The sequence below is a fragment of the Passer domesticus genome, chromosome 9, assembly GCF_036417665.1.
Source record: "Passer domesticus isolate bPasDom1 chromosome 9, bPasDom1.hap1, whole genome shotgun sequence".
NCBI lineage: Eukaryota > Metazoa > Chordata > Aves > Passeriformes > Passeridae > Passer > Passer domesticus.
In genome coordinates this window covers 9,210,104-9,225,143 of record NC_087482.1, presented here as the reverse complement: position 1 = coordinate 9,225,143, position 15,040 = coordinate 9,210,104, and the positions used below count along the sequence as shown (strand labels likewise).

At 51.4% G+C, this 15,040-nt stretch overlaps 2 long non-coding RNA genes across 2 annotated transcripts; one reads left to right on the top strand and one right to left on the bottom strand.

Moving 5' to 3' along the window:
- Nucleotides 1-870: 870 nt before the first annotated feature.
- Nucleotides 871-2,071, bottom strand: LOC135307435 (uncharacterized). The gene is made up of 3 exons (XR_010368154.1): nt 2,000-2,071; nt 1,291-1,362; nt 871-984 (listed from the first exon to the last, which is right to left on the bottom strand). It is a non-coding gene; the product is annotated as an uncharacterized LOC135307435 (long non-coding RNA).
- An 11,206-nt stretch (nt 2,072-13,277) lies between these two features.
- Nucleotides 13,278-14,670, top strand: LOC135307428 (uncharacterized). The gene is made up of 5 exons (XR_010368148.1): nt 13,278-13,390; nt 13,710-13,781; nt 13,870-13,941; nt 14,029-14,130; nt 14,578-14,670. It is a non-coding gene; the product is annotated as an uncharacterized LOC135307428 (long non-coding RNA).
- Nucleotides 14,671-15,040: the final 370 nt, after the last annotated feature.

Genomic DNA, 15,040 nt, shown 5'->3' with positions numbered 1-15,040 from the left:
CCACAGCTCCAATGCAGCCTCATTGGGAATGGTTCCTGTCTACATTACACTTTCAAAAGAAGCTCTTTCAGGGAAAGGTGACCACTCACCATTTCTTCTTCCAGTAACACCAGATTTTGACACAGCACAATATGAGAATAAGGTCCAAAATAAGCAGGCCTGCCATTACCCCTGCCCAGCAGCCTGTTCCCATATAGAAGCCCCTTCCGAGGCCATCCTCGGCAACAGGAACAGGTGTTGTGGTGCTGGCTGCATCTGTGGGAGCAATGGGGAGCGTGAGCCCGTGCTGTGCTGCACTGCTGAGCTGGCAGCACGGTGGATATGGGCAGGACGTTCTCTGTTTCCCCCAGAGCTGGGGCCTGCAGGCACCTTGCCGGCCCTTGGCACAGGCTGTGCCAGCCAACAAAGCCCAGCAGGCCGGGAGGAGAGCCCGGGGGCAGCGCAGCTGCTTGGGCAGTGGCTGCTGCCAGGGACACGGGCCAAAGCCATCCCTGAGCAGCCACTGCCAGCCCTGGCCCTCCCTGCCCCGTGACAGCTCCCCCAGCCCCAGGGGACAGGCTCAGGCCCTGTCAGGACCCAGCGCAGCCCCTGCCCAGTCGGGAGCCAGGGCTGGCTCTGGCCCTGGGCTGGCGGCAGGGCTGCTCCTGTGCCTTGGGCCTCTGGGCACTCAGGGCCAGCTCCGCAGCAGCTGCAGCGCCAGGGACGTTGCTGCACCAGTCCCGTTTCCCCGGGGCTCTGAACCAGCTCCAGAGGCCTGGAAGCCCAGGCGCCTCCAGCTTTGGCTGCTGCCGGGCCGGGCAAGGGCAGGCCCTGGGGGAAGAGCTGCTGCCACACAGCCCCAGCCAGGGCTGAGCCCGGCACAGCAATTACCTGCTGTGCCTGTGCCCGTGTCTGCCATCGCCTTCCTTTCTGCTGCAGGGGCTGCCAATGAGCCACTGCTTCCTCGGGGAAATACCTCCTTCAGCCCTGCCTTTTTGTCCATCACTTGAGAAACAAAAAAGGACAGTTGGATCAGATGGAACAATTCCCCATTCCTTTGCTGGCATCTTCAGGGCAGCATGATTATCAAAAATTGGGAAAAGATTCACAAAATATCTGGGCTTTTGTGGCTGGGCCAGGGCCCTCCCTTCCCCAGACAGCTGCCAGTGCTGAGCAGAAATCATGAGGGGATTGTGCAGGGCAAGAGGACACACGTGCATGGTTCTGTGCTGGCACCTGCAGCGCTGCCTCCTTGGCCAAGCTTTGGGCTCTTGAGCTGGCAACTCTTCCAGGGGAAAGGCCTTGACCTACCCTCAGCATCTCCCAGAGGCTCAATCCTGAACGTGGGTTGGGAAGCCAGATCACTTTCACCAACCGGGTTAGCTGCAAAGAACGGCAGGACAGAAGAGCTGCTGTGACACTGTTGAAGATTCTCCTTCAGGCCCGAGTGCAAGTGAGGGCACTTGGGTGACTGGTGCCCTCCAAGGCACTCCCTCAGCTCTGCCTTCCACTCAGGAGCAGGGGGACCTCGTGCCTGCAGTGGCCCCACACTGGGATGGAAGGGGCCCCTTGGGGGGCTGTGGGGGCAGAAAGGACTCCCTGGAGCTGCCAGCAGCTCTAAAGCCAGCCCCAGGCAGGGCCAGGGCTTGGCAGTGGCAACAGGAGCAGCTCAGGCTCCTTGGGGCTGGCAAAGGAGCTGCCAAAGGCTCAGCCCTGGGGCACATCCCTGGGCCCGGCCCCTTCCCTCTCTTCCCATCTCCCTGGCTGCACAGAGCACATGGAAGGACACACTGGCATTGCACATGGGAGGAAGATGTACAGCTAAATGCTCCTTCCTCCCACTGACAGCCATCCTGTGGGACCACTGTTGGGTACAAGAGTAGAAATTTGGAGGCTAGGATTTCCACAATCCATCAAACTTCAGAGGATCTCAAGGGAAATGACAGAGGAATATTACTCTGGACAATGATTACACTTGGACAATGATTGCTCTGTTAGCAAAGAGTTGCTGAAAACCTACCATCACCAAGCTCCAACATCCTTAAACTGTGCTTTAACAGCGTTTCCCAGTGATGGAAGTCACGTTCCCAATCTAGAAAGGAGCACAGATGGGAACTGTTCCATGCTGTGCTGGGATCCCCTTGTATAGGGAACCGAGCACTGCAAGGGGGTCAGGTAATGCTGTGTGCCTGCACTCCCAAGCAGCAGAGAGGGCAGCTGAAGCCTCAGCAGGGCTCAGGCCCAGAGGCACAGCAATTACCTCCTGGGCCTGTGCCTGGCATGGCCTCCCTTCCTGCAGCAGAGGCTACCATGGAGCCACTGCTTCCTCTGGGAAACTCAGCCTTCAGCACAGGCTCTCCTTCCATGTCTGCAGAAAGGAAAAAGGACAGGTGAATTAGGTGGGGTTGTTTCCCAATGGGAATGTGGCATCCTCAGGAGGCAATGCTTGTCTAAGTAATGGATAAGATTAAGGAGAAAGACCAGGGCCCTGCCTCCTCCAAAGAGCTGCCCCTCCAGATGCGCTCACAGACTGGGAAAGTGCAGGGGATCTCAGGGTGGGCCATGGTGCAGTTTGGGCTCCCTGGCAGCTGATGCCAAATGCCTTCCTGCAGAGGCTGGGCAGAAGCTGCAGCCAGGCCAGACTGGGAAACAGCCCTGCAGGGCGTGAAAGCAGCAGCAGCAGCATGGGGCAGCGAGGCTGCCATGGATGCCTTCCCGCTGTGCCGGGCACGGCGTGTCCAGATGTGCAGCCAAAGCCCCTGGCTGCTGAGTCCCAGGGGAAGCATGAGGGAAATGCACCCACCACGTTGTCTCTCCAGGTCACTCCAGATCCTGTCCATCTGTTTGGATGCCTCCAGGGACTTGCTGTCTCCTCTAGGTTTGTTCCTCCCTCTCGGAGGACCTTAAGAAAAGCATTTGCATTTCAGGTGAATGGATCCCACAGAACCAGGGCTCAGCCTGTGGGGTCAGCAGGGACACACTACTCACCCCTGCCATGGGAGCGGGGCTTGTGTGCAGCAACCAGGAAAGGAGCCTGAAAAGTCTTTCCTGCAGACACACCTGTAATTCAACAGCCACAGAAGCTCCTGTCACCTGCTTCCTGCCAGGTTCTCAATGATTATTCTTTTAGCAACATTGACAACATACCTGCTGGAGGGCTAAGACCCTGGAAATCTTCATTAAGCCAAGCTGCTGAAGAAGCCTTCCTAGTATGCTCATCTAGAGGGGAGCACAGATCTGATCAGACCCATTTCCATGGTGTGCTGGGATTCCCCTCTCCCTTAGAGAACTGGGCACTTCAAGGGGGTCGGGTAAGGCCTTGGCTGCCAGATGTCAGTGGACAAGGCCAAAGCTGCACAGGGGCCTGGGGAGCTCTGGACTGGCTCTGGTCACTCTCCACCCTCTTTGCAGGCCCTGTGCAACATCTCTGGAGGGGTGGCTGGAGGAGCCCAGGGACCATGGGGGCTCTCTCACTCCCACACAGGAAACCCTCCCTAAAGCCCTGTGCAAAACCATCCCCAGCGCTTCCCGGGGAGCAGGGAGCGCTGTCCCGGGAAAGGGCAGCCAGGCTGCCGGCTCACCTGCTCGCCGCGCTTGGAGTGGAGCAGCCTGGGCAGCCCTGGTAGACAGGGCCACGGCCAGGAGGAGCAGGAGGAAGAGGCGCAGAGCAAGGGCCATGGTGCCTTGCCCTCTGCCAGTCCCGCAGCTCTTGCTGCCACCGCTGTCCCGACACCGCTGTCCCAATGTCAGCACCGCTGCTGCCACCGCTGCTGCTGCCGCAACAGTTGTGCTCAGGGACTGACTGCTGGCTCCTTGTGCTGCTGTGCAACCACGGGGCTCTGGCGCCTCTGTGATCTCAGAGCCTTCTGTGACCTCAAGGCCAGGGTGGAATTGTTTTTGGAGCTGGATCTGCCTTCTTCGGAAGGGAGCTCATCCTGCCCAGCTGCTCTGCCCAAGGGCTGTGACACAGTCCCAGCTCAGCTGATCTCACTGGTTGGGGCATGAAGAGATGCAGAGCAGCCCTGCCGAGAAGGACTTGGTGTTGCAGCCAGATGAGAGGCTGGACATGAGCCAGCCATGTGCATCCAAAGGAGAGTGCCCAGCAGGTTGAAGGAGGTGATTCCCCACCTCTGCTCAGGTAAGACCCTACTGGGAGTACTCTGGAAGGGGTTTTATAGTGATTTCTGTGAGCCATCAAGAAGTTTGATAACAAGATCCATGTTTACCCCTGAAAGAATTTCCTACCAATGTTTTTGACATGAAAACCAAGAAAGAAAGATAAATAAGAGAAACCTGCAACTCCCTATTCCATTGAGCATTTTGCTTGTCTCTCGTGACCAATGAATAAAGTGTAAAGTTAAGAGCTTTGTAAGAATGGAGAAAAAGCATGCAGGCTAGAATAAAAACAGGGTTTGAAGCCTTCTGGAAATGGAGTGTGTTGCTTTGTAGTGTCTCGGTCTCTCCCACGACAGAGTACTGCATCCTGCTCTGGGTCCCCAAGGCAGGAAGGACACGGTCCTGTTGGATCTAGTCCAGAGGAGGGACAAACTGCTCTGAGGGCTGGAGCCCTTCTGCTTTGGAGACAGGCTGGGAGAGCTGACAGTGTTCAGCCTGGAAGAGAGAAGACTCCAGGGACACCTGATTGCTGCCTTTCAGGGCCTTCTGAGCGCTTGTAAAGAGATGGGACAGAATTTTTAGTAGAGTCTTTTGTGACCAAACCGAGGGGGAATGGTTTTAATCTAAAAGATGGTCAATTCAGACTAGATGAAAGAAACACATTTTTTACACTGTTTGTTATGAAAACCTGGCACAGGTTGCCCAGAGAGCTGGACATCCATCCCTGCAGACATTCAAACTCCTGCTCAGAGCAACCTGACCTAGTTCAAGGTGTCCCTGCTCACTGCAGGCCATTGGGACTAGATGGCCTTTAAATGTCCCTTCCAACACAAGCCATTCTGTGCTCCTGTGCACCATCAAAGCAGTGCTGCATTAGTGCTGGGCTGATTATGCTGGCACCTGTATTTTGGTACTTGTGCCATTTAGCAATTGGCCACGAGAGGATTGATGGGCTGGGCAGTGAAGTCTGCAAATAACAGTGTGCTCAAGGAGAAAAAGGAGAGGAACACGGCTTCCAGTTCAGATAAATGCCAGCATTTTGCTGCCCATTCCTGGTTAGAGAAATAAAGGAATGTCCTGAAGATCCCTTCATGTGGGTTCATTATTGGCCGTATCAGTACTTGTGTTCTGTAAAACAGGTTAAGTTGTTACAGCTTCTTGCCACATTTATCCCTGGATAAAACCCAAATACTGCATTGCTCCTTGTCTACTTTCTTCCAAGTCAAGGCAAATTTTGTTCATTACTGTGTGGGACATATTCATGTGTTCACAAGCAAATTCCTCTTGCCACTCACACAATGGCAAGACTGCTTTGTTGATTTGCTCTAATTGGACTGTAATTAAGGCTACCTCTCACTAGAATTAAAGCTGATGCATTGGGAGGCAAAGTGTTGAGTCATTTCTCCTGGAATCTGGCACTGTAGAGAGTTGTTCTGTAACTAAATGACATCCGAAGACAGGTGTAGTCTACCATACTTCTGGCATACTAGAAGTGAGAAAAAACCCTTTGAATCTGGATTTTATCCTTTCTTCTTTCTCCTCCTCCTCCTAGGAATTTTAATCTCTGAGGTCTAAGCTCTTCAGCTGCCTCACAAACATTGTTTTAATTCAGACAGTCATCCATGCAGTGAGCCACAAATCAGGACCGTGGTGTGAACCTTGAAGCAATGTAGGTTTATAGCACTGAAAATAATAATCCAATACCCAGGTTAAGCTAAGCATTTCCCAAAAAATCCACATGTCCTCAGATATGTTTCAAAAGGAATCACCGTTATAGGTGGGAGTGGGCAGAAAGAGTGTCATCAAAATAAAAAATTCAGCTTTCTGAGATCTTTCTATTCCTATAAAAAGAGAGTCCAAGTTGTTCATGTATGGAACATTAACTAGGAAGTGAATGACAGATTGTGAAAATAATTACTTGGGGAATGAATAACCATAAATAATAACAAGTTTACATATAGGTAATAAGTAAACCATCATGCTAAGAAAAAAAAACCAGACCTGCCAAAATAAAAACCAATAAGGCTGTTTCATATGTCTGAATAGAAAAAAAAATACTGAAAAGAATCAGAGATCCTCAAGGGCATTGCTATATATAGAAACTTCCAGCTATTCGGAAAAAATGAAGGAAACTGTAGTGTGCAACAAACAGAGGTAACCTGGAATTTATTGGTGGATTTGTTGCAGAATTTCAGAGTGCAGACTGGAAAAGCATAGGGGTTGATCAGACCATGTGTGGGCATTTACAGCAGTCTGATGGATGTTTCTGGGACCAGCTGCAGGAAGGAAAAGCAGCACACAATTCCTGGGACAATCTCTTTGCTGGCTGTGGACTTTTTGACAGCCTGTCCCCTGGGGCTGGGGGAGCTGTCACGGGGCAGGGAGGGCCAGGGGTGGCAGTGGCTGCTCAGGGATGGCTTTGGCCCGTGTCCCTGGCAGCAGCCACTGCCCAAGTAGCTGCGCTGCCCCCGGGCTCTCCTCCCGGCCTGCTGGGCTTTGTTGGCTGGCACAGCCTGTGCCAAGGGCCGGCAAGGTGCCTGCAGGCCCCAGCTCTGGGGGAAACAGAGAACGTCCTGCCCGTATCCACCGTGCTGCCAGCTCAGCAGTGCAGCACAGCACGGGCTCACGCTCCCCATTGCTCCCACAGATGCAGCCGGCACCACAACTCGTGTTCCCGATGCCCAGAAGGGCCTCGGAAGGTGTTGCTATTTTTGGAACCCTCTGTTTGCATGGGATAAGGGCAAGTTTGGCTATCTGTTTCTGCCAGGAAATTATTTGAAGAGCTCATCCAAGCCTTTACTCCGAGCTTCTCCATTGCAGTTCATGTTGTAATAAATAGGTGTGATTCCTGCTGATAAAATTGTAAAGTAATCAATATTGATATAATAATTAATATTTGGAAACAGTAAAACCGTTAGAAGGTGTACTGCCAAGGAAGAAAGGGAGAGGAGGGGCTCCCCCCCTTCTCCTGCAGATGTTCAGAACAGGAAGAAGCAAGAGATAAGTATTACTGAATTTAGTTGGAAGAGAGGAAAGTTTGGTTGGACATCCAGGAAAATGTTAATTATAGGAGATTTATTGCTTTGATGCTAGAACATAGTATTGGCTTGTATGATATTAGCTTTGGCTTACATTATACCAGCTTGGTGCGCATGTGTAATCCAAAAGGTGAATCAAAGGACATTGAGGAAGAGGAGAGGCCTTCATCAGAGATGACCCCAAAGAACAGTGCAACCACCTAAAAAATGGTGGAGCATGCGTGGTAAAAGTGATAATGAAGGTGGAGATACAAGTGTGACAAATTGAAAATGGGAAGAGATGGTGATGATGTACAGTGTAAAAAGGAGAATTTTAGGCTTGGCAATTTGTATGTGAGGGGACAGGGGTCAAGCCCTGCCCTCCGTACCCCCCGTGTACCCCGCACGGTTATTTTTCCTTATGCGCTATTATAAGAACCAAATTATCCCTTATCATAACCAAATTATATTGTCAATATTTTGAGTGGATTCAATTTCATATACTTTTCAGCTACTTCATTAAAATTGCTGCAACATTTAATTTGCTTGGTTTTCTTTCATGATACAGTAATTGGAGAAATATAACAAAATTTTTGACTGTAATTCAGTCCTAGAAGTCAGTTTTATACCCCTCCCCTTATTTTCTATTGTTATAGCATATTTTATTAGCAATGGGTTGCTCCTTCCCCCCCTGTGATGTTGGTTTTGCACCACTTGTCCATCTCTCCAAAGACCTGCCCTTTTGTTCACTGTTCCTCCTCCCATTGCATGTCAGTCCCTCTCCAAGCCTGCCCCTTGCTCTAGAAACTTCCCTATCAATTTTGTATCCTTCGGAATCCCATTGGTTTGTTTAAGTTCTTCCCCTCCCCTGTAATCCCCAATTGGTTTAAACCTTGTATTCCCCGCCTGGTGTTCCACCCTCAGTTTCTCCCAATTGGCTAAAGATTGGATCCTGCCCTGGGACCCTGCATTGTTTGTAAGTTGGTGTATGCCTTTAATGCAGTGTTGGCCTGCCCCTGATGGTCTGTAGAATAATCACCTTAGGAAAACATAGAGCAGACCTCACCCTGTTCCTTGTCCCTACTCTCAGGGCAGTCCTACCCCCAAGGCAGTCCACCTGTGCTGTAGAGCAGCTGTGCCCTGCAGCCACAGCCCAGATTCGACAGTTTTCTGGGGGCGGCCCAGTGCCACTGTGGGTGTGGGCAGCTAGTGGGGCTGAAGAAATGGGGCAGCACAGCACTTCCCAAATCAGCTCTTCTGTTGCAGTAGAGAGATGCAGCTGTGACCAGATTGTCCTGGTGGTAGCACCAGCAAAGCCCACCCGGCAGCAGCACTGCCTGAGCTCCATGCCCAGGAGCAGCCGTGGATGGCCACGGTGTGGGCAGGCAGGAGCCAGGCAGGGGCTGCTGTGCCCAGCGGTGGGGCCCCGAGGGGATGGGGGAGCCCATGCTGAGCGTCCCTGGGCTGAGGGCACATTTCCTTCTGGGGGATCATCTGGGCCTGGACCTGAAGAGGCACAAAGGGATATTTTGGGGTCCCTGATGAGGGTTCCAGGAGTCCCGGATGTTTTAAATGAATTAGCTTTTTCTGATTAATACGGAGAATTTATTCCATAATTAAAATTCAGTCGTAGAAAATCTAGAAGCAAATATCAGATTGGCCCTGAAGCAGGCTAACAGCGTCAGGTGAGACAGGTGGGGCATTTCTCTCCCCTGTGCATCACGAAGGGACAGCTCTCTCAAAGTCTTTTTTGTCCATTTCCAAGCTCCAAGCGGTGTGGAGGGCAGCAGTTTTTCTGCTTTCTTATGGTTGTTTTTATCCTTTTTGCATATTCATGTATTTTTTCCTTTCTTGCTGCAGCTCTTGCTGAGAGTTTCCCCAAAACTGGTAAAAAATTCACTTTGTTAGAAGAAAATCTCCTGCAATATGCATTCTAGGAGGCACACATTTATCTTATAGATGATGCAAATCGAATGCACATTGCTGAGGTTTGGTCAGAGAAATAATCTTCTGGAATCAGCATTTCTGGGGACGAATATTCAGGCTAGGATTTTGGTGCATGTTGATTGCCCTGAACCCTCCTTTGTTATGCTAGGATTTTCATTAGGCGAGATTACTGTAGTCTCAGCATGAATTTGTGCATACAATCTATCAGAATCCCTCCCTTTCTCTATTAATTTATTAAATTTGTACTTTTAGGATACACTTTGACAAAGCTTACTTATTTTCTAATTTTATGTTTAGTATTTATAAAACTTAACAACTACGCTTTTATACTACTAGTCAGGGTATAAAATTAACAGCTCTTCTCATAAGGTAGATTATTCTAAATCTTTAATTTCTTTTCTTTGGATTGTCAATTATATTTTTTTATATCAATGCATGTGCTTATTGTACTTTAGATATATTTTGACTCCCTAGTCGTTTAAGGCTGGTAATATTTGTAAAATAAGATTTTCATGTTTTCTTATGTTGCCTGCTAAAATGTGTTTTTATAACTGTCTCATGTTCTTGTTTTCTAATTCTTGAGCAATTTGCTTTATTCTACTCTCAGGATTTATTTCTTCTCTAGCTCTTCCAGAACAAAAAGTTTTAATATATTGCTTACAAATTTTGCCATTTTCTTCTTTTTGCTCTATTTCACATTTTCTTTATTCCAGTGTCTTTTACTACTCATAGTGCACCTTCTGAATTTGTTAAAATTATAGCGTACTACACTAACTTGGGAGTGTGCATATGGCTCATTCTTTTTGGGCTTGGATGACTGATACAGTGACAATAATCCTCTGCAGTTTTAACACTCTAGCTCTCTCAAAGCCCCTTTGGGTTGCAGCCAAAGGGCCAAGATGTGTATCTTCTTGGTAGCAGAGCTTACACCTTGGGATCTAGTCACTGGTGTAATTCGTCTCATTCTCAGTATTTATTTCATAAGATTTATAAGAGCCTTTTAAATTGTTTTTCAGGATTTAGGATAGCATCTGCTTATTTCTAATTATTATAATTTTATTTCTTTGACGTTTTAGCTCTAAAGTTGTAATTAGTCTGTACACTTCTCTTTCTTTCAGCTATACTTGGCTTTTTTCCTTTATTTTAATTTGATCCTTATTAAATATCTAACAGCTTTTGTTATATCCTATCTGATTTAATGTTACTTTTAGTGTTTCTTGGAACTTAAATCTGGTTTGTATCTTATATACTTAATTTTTTTTCCGATTTTTCACGAATCATATTATTGTTCTAATATATTCTTTACAGTGTTTCATTAGCTTTTACTTCTATTTCTTTTGTCTGTTATGACAAAAGCACTAAAATATTTTATTTTTTGAAATAAATTTGCATATCACACCTTAAATATTCAGTTCACTTAAAACAACCTCATGAATAATACAGTTTAAAATAAAATATTTTACTTCTCATAACAATGGGTTTTACAGCTTACAAGCTTAGGTATTAACATGCATCAGTCTATTTTACTTCAAGGAGTAGTGGTGACTTTTTAGTGAGGTTTGGCTGGTGTTTCTGCTGGTGGATTTACAGGTCTTCTGTCCTGCCTTTCTTTGCAGCTGAACCTGCTGGTGAAGGTGGTGCAGCTTCCCAAGCCACGTCCAGGACTGAGGCTCTGGGAGATGCTGAGGGTAGGTCAAGGCCTTTCCCCCTGGGAGAGCTGCCAGCTCAGAGCCCAAAGCTGGGCCAGGGGGGCATCGCTGCAGGTGCCAGCACAGAACCATGCACGTGTGTGCCCTCGCCCTGTGTGATTCCCTCACCGCTCCTGCGGCTCAGTGGTGCCCGTGCAGATCAGCAGAGATGGCAGAAGCTTCTGTGGCTGTTGAGTTACAGGTGTGTCTGCAGGGAGGACTTCTCCAGCTCCTTTGCTGATTCCTACACAGAAGCCTGGCAACCATCGCAGAGGTGACTAGTGTGTCCCTGCTGACCCCAAAGGCTGAGTCTTGCTTTTGTAGGATCCATTCCTGGGAAATGGAATTCTGTTGCTCTAAGGTCCTCCGAGGGGGAAGGACCAAGCTACAGGACACCAGAAACCCCATGATGCATCCGAAAACATGAGGCAAATGCTGAAGGAAAAGCAGCAGGCAGGAGAAGGTGGGTGCATTTCCCTCATGCTTCCCCTGGGACTCAGCATCTGGGGGCTTTGGCTGCACATCTGGACACGCCGTGCCTGGCACAGTGGGAAGGGATCCATGGCAGCCTCGCTGCCCCGCTGCTACTTTCACGCCCTGCAGGGCTGTTTCCCAGCCTGGCCTGGCTGCAGCTTCTGCCCAGCCCCTGCAGGAAGGCATTTAGCATCAGCTGACAGGCCGCCTAATTGCACCACAGGCCTGAGATCCCCTGCAATTTTCCAGTCGCCGGGTAGAATTAAAAGGGCAGCAGTTTGGAGAAGGGAGGGCCCTGGCCTTCCCAAAATGTTTATAGGGATTTCCTGATTCTTAGCCATGTCTTTGACAAGCATTCCCTCCTGAAGACGCCACCTCCCCAGTGGGGAACTGCCCCACCTGATCCAGCTGTCCCTCTTCCTTTCTCCAGAAGTGGATGCAGAGGCTGGACATAAGGCGGCGTTTCCCAGAGGAAGCAGTGGTTCTGTGCCAGCCTCTGCTGCAGGAAGGGAGGCGATGCCAGGCACAGGCACAGGAGGTAATTGCTGTGCCTCTGGGCCTGAGCCCGGCTGAGGCATGAGCTGCTCTCGCTGCTGCTTGGCAGTGTGGGCACAGCCTGGACTAGAGCGGCACAGCCCAGGGGAATTATCGCAAGCAGGCTCAGGGCACTCGGTACTGAGCAGTCCTGCTGGGGTCCCTCCATGGGAGACATGTCCTGAAACCTGGGAGGGACTGCACGGGGTGCCCACGGTGGGGAAAGGACAGAGGGGGAGAGCAAGGCTCCAGTGTGTCCTGAGAGGGCCTGGCTGTTTGTCCTTGGGATCTGGGAGCTGTCCCAGCAGAAGGAGGGCAGGAGGGAGTGTAGGAGGGAGGGATGGATAGCTGTGGCACTGCCTGCTGCAGTTTTCCCCCATGCTTTAGGGAGGATTTCTTCTGTGTGTGAGGGGGAGAGTCTCAGGTCCCTGCACTGCTGCAGCCACCCCTCCCAGGGATGTTGCTGAGGGCAGGGAAAGAGTGTGGAGAGTGATCAGGAGCCAGCCCAGAGCACCCCAGGCCCCTGTGCACCTTTGGCCATGTCCATTCACATCTGGCTCCCACGGCCTTAGCCGACCCCCTTGCAGTGCCCAGTTCCCTGTGGCAGAAGGGGATCCCAGCACACACTGGAAAGTGTTCTCATCTGTGCTGCATTGTAGATGAGGGTGCTGGGAAGGTTTCTCCATCAGCTTGGATGAATAAAGTTTTGAAGCCCTTGGAGCCTCCTGCAGGTATGTTGTCAGTGTGCCACCAAGGAAGAATTGTAGACAAGCGGGCAGGAACCAGGTGACAGAAGCTGTTGTGGCTGTTGTGTTACAGTTGTGTCTGCAGGGAGGACTTCTCCAGCTTCTCCAGCTCCTACCTTGGATGCTGCACTCAAGCCCAGCTCCCATCACAGTGCTGAGTACTGTGTCCCTGCTGACCTCAAAGGCTGAGCCTTGCTTTTGTAGGATCCATTGCTGGGAAATGGAAATATTTTTCTCTAAGGTACTCCAACAGGGAAAGTCCAAGATAGAACAGATAAGATGTCCCTGGAACCATCCAAACAGATGAGGCAAGAGCTGAAGGAACCCCTGCAGAGAAGGCAAGGTGGGTGCATTTCCCTCATGCTTCCCCTGGGAGTCAGCAGCCGGGGGCTTTGGCTGCACATCTGGACACGCCGTGCCCGGCACAGCGGGAAGGGATCCATGGCAGCCTCGCTGCCGCGCTGCTGCTTTCACGCCCTGCAGGGCTGTTTCCCTGCCTGGCCTGGCTGCAGCTACAGCCCAGCCTCTGCCGGAAGGCATTTGGCATCAGCTGTCAGGCAGCCCAAACTGTAACACACCCTGAGTTCCCCCACTATATCCAGCCCTCCAGATTAGGAAAAGGGTGGCTGTTTGGAGGTGGAAGTGCTCACATCATGCCACCATAACCTGGCCATTTTCCTGCTCCATAAATTTCACAAATATTACCTCTGATGCCACCGCCCAAGTGGGGAACAGCTCCATCTGATGTAGCTGTCTCCCTTCTTTTGTCAAGAGATGGGCATAGTGCTTCAGTGGAAGGTGGCATTTCTTGAAGGAAGCTCTCCATCTTCGGTGCCAGCCCCTGCTGCAGGAAGGAAGGCGATGGCAGACACGGGCACAGGCACAGCAGGTAATTGCTGTGCTGGGCTCAGCCCTGGCCGGGGCTGTGTGGCAGCAGCTCTTCCCCCAGGGCCTGCCCTTGCCCAGCCCGGCAGCAGCCAAAGCTGGAGGCGCCTGGGCTTCCAGGCCTCTGGAGCTGGTTCAGAGCCCCGGGGAAACGGGACAGGTGCAGCAACGTCCCTGGCGCTGCAGCTGCTGCGGAGCTGGCCCTGAGTGCCCAGAGGCCCAAGGCACAGGAGCAGCCCCGAGCGGGAGCCCTGCCGCCAGCCCAGGGCCAGAGCCAGCCCTGGCACACAATGGAAACAGTTCTCATCTTGGTTTGCTTCCAGACTGAGATGCTGGGACAGTTCCTCCATTAGCCTGGCACTCTGAAGTTGTGATGCCCTCCGAGCATTCGGCAGGTATGTTCTCACTGTCCCAACAAGGCGTAATGTTTGACTGACTGGTCAGGACCAGGTGACAGAAGCTTCTGTGGCTGTTGTGTTACAGATGTGTCTGCAGGGATGACTTCACCAACTCCTACCTTGGATACTGCACAAAAGCCTAGCTCCCATCACAGGGGTGAGTAGTGTGTCCCTGCTGACCCCAAAGGCTGAGCCCTGCTTTTGTGGGGTCCATTCCTGGGAAATGGAACTACTTTCTCTTAAGGTCCTCCGACAGGAGAGACCAAAGACATGGCAGGCAAGAAATTCCAGGACCCATTAGAAATCATGTGGCAAATGCTGAAGGAATGTCTGCAGAGGAGGCAAGGTGGGTACATTTCCCTCATGCTTCCCCTGGCACACAGGAGCCGGGGGCTTTGGCTGCACATCTGGACACGTCGTGCCCGGCACAGCAGGAAGGGATCCATGGCAGCCTCGCTGCCCCGCTGCTGCTTTCACGCCCTGCAGGGCGGTTTCCCAGCCTGGCCTGGCTGCAGCTTCTGCCCAGCCTCTGCAGGAAGGCATTTGGCATCAGCTGACAGGCAGCCCCAATTGCACCACAGGCCATGCCCACCCTCAGATCCCCTGCAAATTCCTTCTGTCCAGGCAGATCAGATGTTGGGGCTGTTTCGGGAAGGAAGCAGTCTTGGGTTGTCCCAAAATCCTGGGTGTTTTCTGATCCTTATCCATTCCTTTCACAAGTGATGCCTCACCTTCCCCATTCCCAGTGAGGAATGTTTCCATCTGATCCAGCTGTCTCTTTTCCATTTTCCAGAAATGAAAGGAGAGCCTGTGCAGAAGGAAGCATTTCGTGGAGGAAGCAGTGGTTCCGTGCCAGCCTCTGCTGCAGGAAGGGAGGCCATGCCAGGCACAGACACAGGAGGTAATTGCTGTGCCTCTGGGCCTGAACCCGGCTGAGGCATGAGCTGCTCTCGCTGCTGCTTGGCAGTGCGGGCACATCCTGGACTAGAGTGGCACAGCCCAGGGGAATTATCCCGAGCAGGCTCAGGGCACTCGGGTCCTGAGCAGCCCTGCTGGGGTCCCTCCATGGGAGACACGTCCTGAAACCTGGGAGTGACTGCACGGGGTGCCCACGGTGGGGAAAGGACAGAGGGGGAGAGCAAGGCTCCAGTGTGTCCTGAGAGGGCCTGGCTGTTTGCCCTTGGGATCTGGGAGCTGTCCCAGCAGAAGGAGGGCAGGAGGGAGTGTAGGAGGGAGGGATGGATAGCTGTGGCACT